Source organism: Trachymyrmex cornetzi, unplaced genomic scaffold (assembly GCF_001594075.2).
Source record: "Trachymyrmex cornetzi isolate Tcor2-1 unplaced genomic scaffold, Tcor1.1 scaffold733, whole genome shotgun sequence".
NCBI lineage: Eukaryota > Metazoa > Arthropoda > Insecta > Hymenoptera > Formicidae > Trachymyrmex > Trachymyrmex cornetzi.
Window position 1 is genome coordinate 86,463 of NW_017300063.1, and position 13,066 is coordinate 99,528.

General features: G+C 34.7%; 1 protein-coding gene across 1 annotated transcript in view; it reads right to left on the reverse strand.

Moving 5' to 3' along the window:
- The window catches only part of LOC108767934 (midnolin-A), a 67,349-nt gene that overhangs the window by 18,844 nt on the left and 35,439 nt on the right, over positions 1-13,066 (reverse strand). The window contains exon 2 of the mRNA XM_018518078.1: positions 8,020-8,107. The gene's annotated coding sequence lies outside the window, so the exon portion shown is untranslated. The remainder of the gene's footprint in view (positions 1-8,019; positions 8,108-13,066) is intronic.

A 13,066-nucleotide genomic window follows, 5' to 3' on the forward strand; every position in this document is an offset into this window, starting at 1 on the left:
CGTGTATTTTCTATTAAAAAATTCCGGTTTCACATATTTACAATATTTACATACCTGGTATAAGACTGCGTTCGGAAATGTTACCCGAGTGCCTCCGTGTATCGTTTTATCCTTGTTCATCCAAGATTAAACAAGAATAAGATGATACAGAGAGGCATCCGGATAACGTTTCCGTAGCGCAGCATAATTAAAAAGATATGATGATTCAACAAAGAAATTATGTTTGTAAATAATTATTAATATGCTAATTCAGCTAATTCTTTACTACAATGAAAATTGCTAATGACGTTAATATAACAAGTTTTCTTAATTACAGCAGTAAAAGTACGCGCCATTTTATGCTAACATGTTTTGTTAAAAATTGTAATCTATATATTGGATTGATTTTGATAGAAAGTTATGTTTGCTGTATTGTGCTATTATAATAAATGTGATTATCTATAATCGATAATTTTATTCACAGCTGTACAACTTCGTTAATACTTCAACATAGAAAATTGACTGTTTGTATATTACGGTTGCAGATTTGCTGAATCAGTGAAGTTTTTAATTATTTTAACAAATCTTTTTTTTTCCACCTATGTTACATCTGTAATCGTGCATTCGTCATGAGAATTTTCATCAGTTCAGAATTTTCAGTTCAATTATATTGGTGTATAATTCGATATAGAAGTATATTCGAAGAATCGAGAAAGAATCTGAAACCTTATAACGAATGGTTAGGAAAAACCACCATGCTATGTAAAAAAGTTGCGTCGAGTCGCAATTTGTCCAGAAGTACCAAAATTAATCGAACTTCGGAAGATGGATTCTGCCATTTTGCCAACATTTAACGGTGATTTCGCGAGCCAAGCGAGAGTTGGTCGCTGGACGAAGTCCGAAAAGCCGATCAGGTTCTCTCTTTCACTCAGCAGGTCGTCGGGCAAGCGCATGGACGAGGAAAAAAGGAAGGCGCAGAGATAAATCACGCTACGAAACGCTGCTCTTCGATCGCGAGGCGCTCGCTCTCGCAGCCGAGCTGTGTGAACCCGGCCCGTATAGGTCTCGCCTCGTCCTCCTGCCCCGTAAAACCACCCACTAGTATTATCTACAGGGTGTATCGAAGAGCTTGTGGAGCAACTCACAAATGCTCACGGAAGATTGTCGAATTTTTCCTTAACAAAAATTGTTGATTGGGATAGAAGGCGGCGTAATTTAAAAAAAAAAAAAAAAAAAAAAAATCCAAATTCAAGAATCCAGATTCATTTGCGATGCTGCGAAATACATAAACATGTATAAGATATTTTTTCATAAATGTGTATTTACAGTGTTGTCACAAATTTCTAAAATTCCATAACTCTTTCCTGATTTCCAGAAAAAATTTTACTATTTTTCCTGATACTTTCAATAATATTTTGAAATTTTTTGCATTTCCATCCTGGTTTAAAAACCGTCAAATATTTTGTTGAGATTGTAATCTAACATAGAGAGAGAGAGAGAGAGAGAGAGGCGAGAGGGAGGGCAGTGTAAATATTATTAATGTGTACTAGCACTGCTTGCATTTAATTGTTAAGTTGGTAGTATTCCAAATAGACGTAGGTGTGATGTCGCATATTAAATTCCTTTAAAAAGCCAAGAATTGTATAATTTTCCAGAAAATTTTGCAAAATGCTTTTTTATTTTTCCCTGATTTCCAGTTTTATGGCAACTCTGACTTATAGTATAGTTATTAAGTTCAACTAAATGATTGCCATTCTTGAAAAAAAAAAAAATGTAAAAAATATGCCTAGCTGGAATAATAATTTCATCTGTCAAAAATATTTAACGGGTATCTAGTTGGGAATCTAATTTCCCGACGAATATTCACGAGTACAACCGTCGTGTAAACGTACAGGAAATAATTACGGAACGCACCGAGACGTGTCTTTTTTTCCGCGACGCCCTGTAGGCCTGTGATCGCGGCTAGAGACGGAGGGGGGTTGAAGGCGAGGGCGCGCAGGAGAGAGAAAGGGAGACGCGCATGCAACGCATATACATAGGCTCGATTGGCACGTACAGAGATCGAGCCAACACACAGAGGCCGACTTTAAAATTGACTGCGGGTGACCGAGAGAGCCGAGCAGAGCTGAGCCGAGCCAAGCGGGTCGGACCCCTTGACAGCCATGCGAGCAAGTCTCGGTCGCATGGCGCGATAAGGACCCGGGGAACGTGCGCGCGCGCTGTTGCTAGCCCGGGTCGGAGTCAATTTCAGACTCGGGAGGAAAGAGAGAAATCCCGCTCGGGTCCCTTCCCCTAATGCCTTCAACCCGTTAACCCCCGGAAAGGCTTAGAAACGCCCGTAACTGAGAGTTTCTTCGCAAACGAGATGTTGAAGTTCAAGATTTCCTCCCCCCCCCCTCTCTCTCTCTCTTACGATGTGAGACAAAAGTGTGAGATACTTGAGCTTTAAGCGAATGTTAAAAGTATATATATATATATATATATATCATTTAATGTTATTTACGTGTATTATGTTGTTTGTTACCTTATAATGTTAAAATTATTTGTTAAAGTTGTTTTTTTAATAGTTTAGAAAACTTATAAAGATTCGTTTATTAATTTTCTTTCTCTATCTGTCTCTCTCTTTTCCAGGAAATTTAATTTATTAGAAATGATAAGTTGCAAATTATTCTAAATTATCTGTCTGGTATTATATTCTATACGAAATCTATGTATGTTTTTGTTTTGTCTACTTTGCGCTCTAATGATCTTATTTTTGTTACAAGTAAGTGTTGTAGCAATAACCATAGACATATAAGATAGACCCAGCATCCATATACTTACTTTTCTATAGTATATGCTGGGTTTCGCAGAACGATGCGAAAAACAACATATCGGGGCAATCTATTCTTCTCTGTATGCGCATCTTGACATTTATATTACTGAAAAAAATAAAATAAGATATAAAAGTAAAGATAATACTCAAGAATTCCATCTTTCTCACCGATTTTGATGAAATTAAAACGGAATATTTATTCCAGCCTTTTACATGTTCTCATGTCCCTCCATGCCATTAATGTGACAGATTTTCTAATCTGGATAGTCGTTAACTTCAATGTCATTTTTTTGCCAGTTTTGTTCATTTCATACAAAAACTCGTCAAATGAGCCTAATTCTTGAGTATTACCAAAGTAGGTTTACTGTCAAGATGCGCAAAAAAGGATAAATTGCCTCGATATTTTGCCTCTCGCACTGTTCTATCAAACCCAAGTATAGGGTAATAACTCCGGTATATACGCCGCACCTATCAAAAACTTAATTTATTAAGTATTATTTACTATGTTTAAAATAAACGAACTATATCAGTAAAAACTTTGTACTGTCTACTATTATTAAAAAAAATATTAGAAATCCGAAATATTTAGTTTTCGCATTAAAAAATAAACTTTTTGAAATCTTGCATTTTTACTATATATAGATAATGGGTGGGATATATGGCAAAAATGCAAGGGTTTCAACAAACTAAATAAAGAATACGAAAGCAAAGCACTTGTATTTTGCTCTATACAACATGCTTTATTATTCCTTTACATGCATGTATCGCGAAATAACCACTAGGTCTTTTACACGCCTTACAGTAATCATTTTGTGTAGATTATAATTTATGATGATGCTACTTGTTACACACACAGTGACAAATCGATTCAATAATTTCATTAATATTAACAGTAAGAAGCTGAAATTATAACTCAATACTAATATAACATAAAGTTGCGAGAAAATTACCCCCATTCCTTCTATTTTTTTCTGACTTCCGCGGCGTAAATCCCAGCGCGGCGTATTTGCCGGAGTTACCCTATATAACTAATGCTGGGTCTATCTTATATGTCTATGATAGTAACAGCCAGTAACAGCTTTGCTGGCGCTTTATCTTTCGCGTGTATATCTTTTTCATTCGTGCTCTTTGTAATTTATCGGACTTATCATAAACCAATCTTGTGTATGCACGCAATAATGTTATCATTGTTAGTCTCGAAGCAAATAAGTGATTCCAAATAGTCAATAGTCAAATCAGCATCATTGCCTGACAAAGCAAAGAATGCTTTGCAGCAAGATTTTTCAGCCAATGTGCCACAAAGAGTCTCAAAGTGTGCCGCAAAAATTTAAAAAAAGGTAAAAAAAAAGCAAACAAATTTAGAAAGAAGAAACGAGTGAGACGCGAGATAAAAAATGTTTCTAAAATTGTAAAAATTATATCAATTATATTATTTGCTCTCATTATAATCATTCCTAATCAACGATGTCATCATTGCAACTAAGCAACAAAATCACTTTTACAACAATAAAATAAAAAATAAAATTTTTAGAAATTTACTTTTTATCTTATAAATGAATTTTTAGAATTTTGCTTTTTATTTTCGTGTTAGCGGTATCTGGTCAGATATATATTGAGCGCTGAAGCGTGTACACTTAATTAATGATGTACCTCGAGAAATTTGTTGGCTCGTTATTTAATGTACCGTAAATGGACAAAGATTAAAAAACGCTACGTGAAGCCCATTCTGCAACTGCATAAGCGTACACACAAAAAATATTTACTGTACGTAAGTAATAATTACAGATTAGAGGATATATAAACATTTAAAATATTTGTTTCAAGTATTTTAAAAGTTCATATATCCTCCAATCTGTAATAAATTTATCGAAAGCACCAAATTTATTTATAATATATTCTGAATCCTGGTAAGTTTAATACTTCAATCAAGATTATTAAATTAAAATAAATTTGATATGCTTATTATATAAAATCGCTCCTTCGAACAATTTTATAATATTCTTTAAAAACAAAAATAAATTCTTTAAATACAATTTTTATAAAATTTGTAATAAGTTTTCCCATATAGGGTCGCCAGTAGTGACAACGAAACCAATGGCTGGCCAACGCAACGGCTGCCCACTAACGGCCAAGGTTCTGTCAGCCAATGCTGGGCCATCACTGGCAAACGACTGACTGTCAAATGACGGCCGAAGTACTGTCAACCAGTGCTGGGCCATCACTAGCAAACGACTGGCTATTTAACTATATACACAAATCCGTTATGACGACCAACGGTTAGCCAACGCAACGGCTGCCCACTAACGGCCAAGGTTCTGTCAGCCAATGCTGGGCCATCACTGGTAAACGACAGGCTGTCAAATGACGACCGAAGTACTGTCAGCCAGTACTGCGCCCGTAGTATTGCCAATATTGCACCAATGCCCGAAATGTGGTTACCAGAGTACTGGGCCGATCGCAATATCTACACTGGTACAGTACCTGCTAACAACAGTTGGGCTAGTATCATCTGCCAGTATTGGGCCCAAGTTATCATCCGACACTTAGTCAATACTACGCCCGTAGGTTGCCAATACTACTCAGTACCCAAACTACGACAATCGGTACTGGGCCGATTGTAAAACCCTATATGGGATATTTTAAGATTATTATCAAGAAAATATTCTTTATTGAAGATAGCTTCAAGATTATTTAAAAGGAAGAAAATAAATTGAGTAATCACTTTAGCAATATACAATAATATTTTTTGGTGTGTAATCGTAGTTATAAGAATTGATCGAATATAATCGAATTATTGTAATATTTTCCTCATATTCGACTGTGATTGATCAATTCTTACAACCAATTGCAACGAATGCTTACGCAATTATATAGGATGGGCTATACAGGTATCTTTTCCTCAGATTTCATAAACGGTGTCGAGGAAGTTCCGAGCGTTACTACGTTCAGCTTCGTTTTGTTTTTGTTTCCCGGCTCTACAATATCCTCTACGATTCTTAAGCGGAAACGCCGGCACAGTGAGAGAGGGGAGAGAGTCGTTTCCGTGACGTTGCTACACCTTGTTTCCTAAAGGCTGGTGTTCTACACGCGGAAGAGCACCTGTATATGTCGTGTTGCGACCGGTTAGGGTTGAATTAGAGTCACGTTACATTACGTTACATTATATATTACTTCGGCCGAACCTTACGAAACATTACAGCCGCCCGAAGTCATATGGCCTGGGCGTCATATGTTTACGCGCTCCGATTTCTATAGCAGATCGTTCCGCGGCCAGATGTCCCGTATGCGAGTGTGACGAGATAATTCTATAAAGTCGACATTTGCCGTACTATAGAAAATAAATTTGTACAATTATGGAATTATGGTATTAGTGGTATGAAAAATTAAATTAAATTAATTTACATTAATTTTTTAAGGGATGCTAGGTTGTTGTGTTTTACTTGTATACATACAAAGTTTGAAATCTTCTGTCTTTATATCAATGTTGTCACGAATCGATCATAGAAGCGATAATAAAACTATAATTTTCTAATTCTTTTACGTTTTGAAATTGTTGACTGCATTTTGTGTCTATATTTTAATTCTGGAAAAGGATTTTTAAATCTGTAAAAGTAATTACGAGATTGGGGTGAATTGAAAAATTAATCACATTTCATTGATAAAACAGGATAACTCCAGCATCTTAATTGCATCACCGTAAATAATAATATACACTCTAAAAAATATAGGTATATTTAACATCATGAGTTTTAAACCATGTTAAATTCATACTTATATTTTTTATATATAACTATATTATATTATATGTAGTATAAGGTACGAAATAATTTAATGAGCTTTCGGCATACACAAAAATAATATAATCTGTAACATATATTTTTCAAACTTTAATATAATAATCACGACTCGTGTGAATCAGTTACGATAGCGTTAAATTGTCGCTAAATAACATCGAAATAAAAAACGAAACTTTAAAGGCCGTTTCGTTTAAAGATCAGCAAGATCTGTCTTGACACGAAGGGCCAAGGGACAAGGGTATAAGGTATACGTTGATCGCGATAGCAGGTCGGATCCGCCTGCTATCGAGGGATAAAGGTGTCGGGGACGATATGACCGAGAAACCAAGTGGCCCGGCGATACACACGCGAACGCCGGAGAGTTAACGGTGTTTGTCCGCACCTCCGTGTACGCTCTCCTCGTTGCCCGAGTCACCGGCGTCCTCCACGCCGGTGCGGAACGAGCGAGGAACCGTTCTAGGACGGGGACCCGGTGTGCCAAGTGCGCGAGAATCCGGGTTGCGATCGCGGTCGCGATGGAAAAACCAGACGGCGGCGTATTCCGTCGTGCGAACACCAGCTGGAAACTTCACTTGTCGAGACACGGCAGATGGAAGCCTGAATCTGAACCTGTTTCATTTCTATCGGATAAATCTGGCAATAAAAATCGCAATAAAAATTTGAGAAATCAGTCTATCATATCGCTCTGTTTTATATATGTTCCATAAAGTCAAAAGTTTGGAAATACTTTTAAATAGATGAAATTTTTGCACGGAAAAAACAATTTTGTTGTTTGTAAAAATTTAAGTAAATATAGATCTGTAAATAACATTATTAAACCATTAAAATAACTATGTAGGAAAAAACTCAAGCATGAGCAATGCTGCAAAAAGTTTTAACATTTTCGCAACCTGCAGTTTAAACATCCTACGTAATATAGCTAACGAAATTATTTTCATATCTGTATAGTTAAATTTTTGGGCACGTTAGCAAAACTGTTCTTTCGTGTTGGATTAATTATTCAAATATCCATAACAATGTTTTTTTAACAATAATTCTTCAAATCCAATAAGTTATACTAGATCTAAAGAATAATTATTATTAAAAAGAACATTTTTACTTGAATAAGTAATATTCCAAAAAATGTCAATTTTTTAAAAATATTTCTAAATTTTTAGCCTGGAATGTACGTTTAATAGATAAATAAAATATAATTTCCTAATAATCACACGCACACACACACAGAAAATATTTCTCCTTGATATCAAGAAAGAAAGAGGAGCAGACCGAATTTACCAAGTCTTCCACATAAGCTGGTGATGTATTTTCGCGGCGACGAAGATAAAAATCGTGTTGATAACTATACTCATTACGGCGCCGAAGTGCGTCGTAGGTCGACTTGATTAACATCCCTCACATACGAGTGCAGGACACGAGAGTTCAACTTACCAACAATCCGGTTTCCACGCTTGGCAGCAACGTTAACCGACTGTCGTTCTGTAGGCCGTTTTCCGCGAGCGTTCCTTCGCGCAGCTGCCTGGAACAAGAATATCGACAAGGATGGTTAACGTGTTTGTTTGATAAAAATTAGACAATATCTTATTATTTAAAATGTACGCTAAAGCTGTTTATCGCAGAATTATCGTAGAGTTTTAGGAAATATACTTATCTAAGAATCATTAACAATTACATTTCAATTATCACATAGATAGATTGAATCTTTAACCACATGCTGGATATTTAATAATGCATTAGAGGTAATAGATATAATTTCCTTTAATAGAGGTTATTGTTTTCTCTTTTTTGGAAGTTTTTTGGAAAAATATTAAATTCAATCTATCAATCTCAATCTATAATTTGAGATATTAATATTTCTCTCAACTTCAGTTTATGCTTGCGTTTCAAGTCTGACAAACTAAACTGGCGCGCGGCGCAATTTATGAAATTGAAAAATATATTTGCAAATACATATTTGCATATGAATATTATTAAGTTTCGACCAAAAATACACCCAGAGAAAGGTTTCTTCAATTCAAAGAAATGTTTCTTTGCTGTACAGTTAAAGAAAAAATTTCTTTGATTTAAACATTTAAACATTTTTTAATCGAAGAAATTTTTCTCTAGGTGTAGGATTATTTCTTTTGATTTATTATTAATCTGATTTCTACTTATAATTAAAAATACTAGCTTCCGATTCTTCGATACGTATAAAATGAAGAGTTGTCTATATGTTAATAAAATTGCCCTATATATATATATAACATTATCCATAGTTAATCGCTACACTGAGAAAAATGTCCGTTCAAAAAGTAACAAACAGATATTTCCGATTGATTTTGATCGGATTTATAAGACTATCGATCCGATCAAATTTTAGGACTATCCGATAAATTTGATCTATAAATTTGATTTATAAATCCGATCAAAATCAATTGGAAATATCCGTTTGTTACTTTTTGAATGGATAAAGCCCGGAAATTTTTCTCAGTGTAGTGATCAAAGTTTGCTTTTACGCAAAAAGTTGTTCAAAGCCTGCAGTTTTAAAAGGCTCCGTAGAATTTATTTAAGAAACTGCAGGTTTCATTATACTGACTGCAATATAACGAAAGCATTCGTTCCGTAAAATCGTTACGGTTCTCTCACGAAAAAGTTTCTCGTCGCATCTGTGAACCATTCTTAGAAGACAGGCCCGAAACTCACACTATATCGCACGATAGAGCCAAAAAGATCGGCGCCAGTTGGAAATATCTCATTCGAGCGAGTGTTAAACGAGAGCAGTTTGGCACTTCAAAAAGCGACATGATGGAAGAAAGCAATACGATGGACGGGCTGCATGAAGAGATGGAGAGAAGGGAGTCGTGTGGTAGAGTCGATGAAAAATACTTATATGCAATAGTCGACAGAATTGGGTCGCGATCGCTTTGCCTCGCCTCGGCATAACATCCTGATCTATATATCGGTTTCCCTTGGCTTTCTAAATAAATCGCGACGGACACGAAGTCATTCTTTCGTTTCGAAGCCTCTTGAAGTGCGATCGCTGGTGCGAAAAACACGCGATTTAATAGTTCGCGTCTCGCAGAAGAGAGAGTTCTGGGTCTATATTCTTCAATTTATATCGCATACGAAAATCTATAGGTAATATATGTAATGCTGTATATACTGCTATATAAATTCATAATGTCCCAAATTATACCTAATTTGAGTTATTTTTACCAATCACTGTACCAAATTTTGGTACAGTGAATTGGTACAGTGAATTTTACCAAATTCACTGTACCAATTCAGTATGTCATTAATTTAATTAAAACAATAAAGTTAAATAATTAAAAAAAGTGTATTAAATTTATTATTATTGTTACTTACTAAATTTAATAAGTTCATCGTTTATTAGGTTTACTAATTTTATCATTTATTAAGTGCATATTGCTGTTGTTTACATTGAAATTAACAGAAATAAATTTATATTTTGACACACATAGAAGTTAAAATAATTCTTGCATACTTGTAGATAAAAACTTTAACGAGTTTTTACTATCGATAGTAATAGAAGACGGATTGTATTTTATTTATTTTTTCTAAATTTAACTCTGAAATATTGACGAATTTTTGCTCATGTACTTTTTTTAAACAAAATGTTATTTAATCTAATGAATTAAATTATTCATTGTTCCTTTGATATCTAAAAATGTACTGTAATATATTCGTATGCGATATTTTTCATGAATAATGTCCACGGGGCCTTTGTCCGCTTCACATGATTGCATCAACTCTAATCTTCCGCCGGCCAAGTTGGACTTTGAAAGTATAGTGAATGTTGTAATAGGTTTTAATAGATAAATTTGATCCTATACTGCTATTCATATTTTTCTTATATTAACTCTGGGTGAAATAAATAAGAATTTTTTTTATATTTTTTAAATGTCTATTTTATAGGTAGGAAAAGGTGTTAGAATAACTCTCAATTAATATTATATTTAAAAAAATATAAAAGTAACTTCCAACATTAAATAATCTTATTAAATGTTTAATTTTAACCAAACATCAAATTTTAAGCTATTAAAAATTTAATACCAAAAGCTATAGGTACTAAACTCAAAAAGTGGATGGTGAAAATTCACTCACAACAGCATTTCAGAGTTAAATCCATAAAAAAAATAAGTAAAATAGAATCTGACTTCTATAAACAGTAAAAACTCTTACGGTAAAAGTTTCTCAGTTAAAGAGCTTTCGTAAGAATTTTTTCAGATTTTTATATAGTCCGTAACAATATAAAAATCTGTATTGAAGGTTAAAAACCCAAGTTACTAATAAGATTCTACACGGCTAATTATAGAAGAGGACTAAAATGGTACAATGTATAGAAAATATCAAGGCGATGATGATGAAAAAAAAAGAAAAAAGGAAGAAAAGAAAGAAGAATGGAAAATAATAAAAGTGATGATAGAAGTTAGCATACGAGCAAAAATAATTAGGTTTATTTAAATTTATTACATTTAAAAATTATTGTTGAAAAGAAGTAAAAATTAAAACTAATTTTTTACTATATATATATATATACACATATATATAATGTACAGTGTATAGGAAGTTTCGACTTGGCTTACAATTAATCATCTTCAGCCATTAAATTACGAAAATAAACTAAGAGATTAAAAACGTAATAAAATATGAAAGAATCATAATCAGTAAAACGTTGGGATGATTCATAAAACGATAATATTTAAAGGGAAAGTTATTATTAGGACGTATTATTAAACCAGCATGTAAAATAATACTGTACTTTTTACCGTATTTCTTTGAATAAGAGATCTAAATAAATATCTACTTACAGTAAATAAACATTTAGTCAATAAAAAATGATGAAGTTAAATCAGATTAATGGTTTTGTATCAAAAAGTACTTATTTACATTTAATAAATATTTATATAGAACTATTCACAAACAAATATTTATTAAAATTTAATAATTTGTTCAATGTGTCAAAAGAAAAGGAGAACGTTCCGCCGAAGTTTGCGTCTTGTATTTCTGACAATCAAAGTCCACCGCGAACGGCGCGAACCCGGTTCGCACGCACGCACGCACGCACGCACGCCACTATCGCGAGGCCGCTGATGCAACCGCTACCGCGGAGCGGAAATCGACCGAAATAAACACGCGTGCGTGTAAACGCACGTGATAAAAAGCCGCGCTCGAGCAACGAGCGGAAGCGCAGAGTCCCGAGTGCTATCATTTTTTTTTTCTAAAGAAGGGAGACAGTAAAATGGGCTATTATGCCCGTGTCACACTACGGATTGCGGATCGTCGGATTTGGATTCTTCGTTCACACTACGGACCATGGTACGGACTACGGATTCAATTTGCAACATTATATGCTGTATCGCAAATGTCGTGTCGTCGACCTCTGTCAAGCTAGCAGGACCAAATGAGCAGAATCGAAAAAGACCTTTCGAACTATTTAGTGCTCATTTTGTGCTAATTTGTGCTACAAACGACAATTTTGTACCACGTGCCGTTTAGAAGAAACGTGTGGCGATGCCAGCTTAATATCAAGCTAGCAGGACCACAAGAAAAAAAAAAGAAAAAAAGGAAAATGAAAATAGATTTGAATAGTACTGATTTTGTGCTAATTTGTGCTATCAAAAAAAAGTTAATATATTGATCCATTTCTCAAGAACCAACCCCTAACTGAATTATACCCTATTAGGTTCAAGAGTAAAGTACCCTTCGCCACGAGCAGAATCAATCGCTACTTACACAATAGAAACGTTATAATTTGTGCTGCCAAAATATAAAGTTTCAGATTTTGTGCTCGTGCCGTTCCTTCGAAAACAACCCCCGACTCCTATCAGGCTCAAGAGTAAAGTACTCTTCCCCACGAGCAGAATCAATCGCTACTTACACAATAGAACCGTTATAATATGTGCTGCCAAAATGTAAAGTTTCAGATTTTGGGCTCGTGCCGTTCCTTCGAAAACAACCCCCGACTTCTATCAGGCTCAAGATTAAAGTACCCTTCGCCACGAGCAGAATCAATCGCTACTTACACAATAGAAACGTTATAATATGTGCTGCCAAAATATAAATTCTATTGTGTAAGTAGCGATTGATTCTGCTCGTGGGGAAGAGTACTTTACTCTTAAACGTTATAATATGTGCTGCCAAAATATAAATTCTATTGTGTAAGTAGCGATTGATTCTGCTCGTGGGGAAGAATACTTTACTCTTGAGCCTGATGGGGGTAGTTTCCGAAGGAACGGCACGAGCACAAAATCTGAAACTTTATATTTTGGCAGCACAAATTATAACGTTTCTATTGTGTAAGTAGCGATTGATTCTGCTCGTGGCGAAGGGTACTTTACTCTTGAGCCTGATAGGGGTTAGGGGTAGTTTTCGAAGAAACGGCACGAGCACAAAATCTGAAACTTTATATTTTGGCAGCACGAATTATAACGTTTCTATTGTGTAAGTAGCGATTGATTCTGCTCGTGGCGAAGGG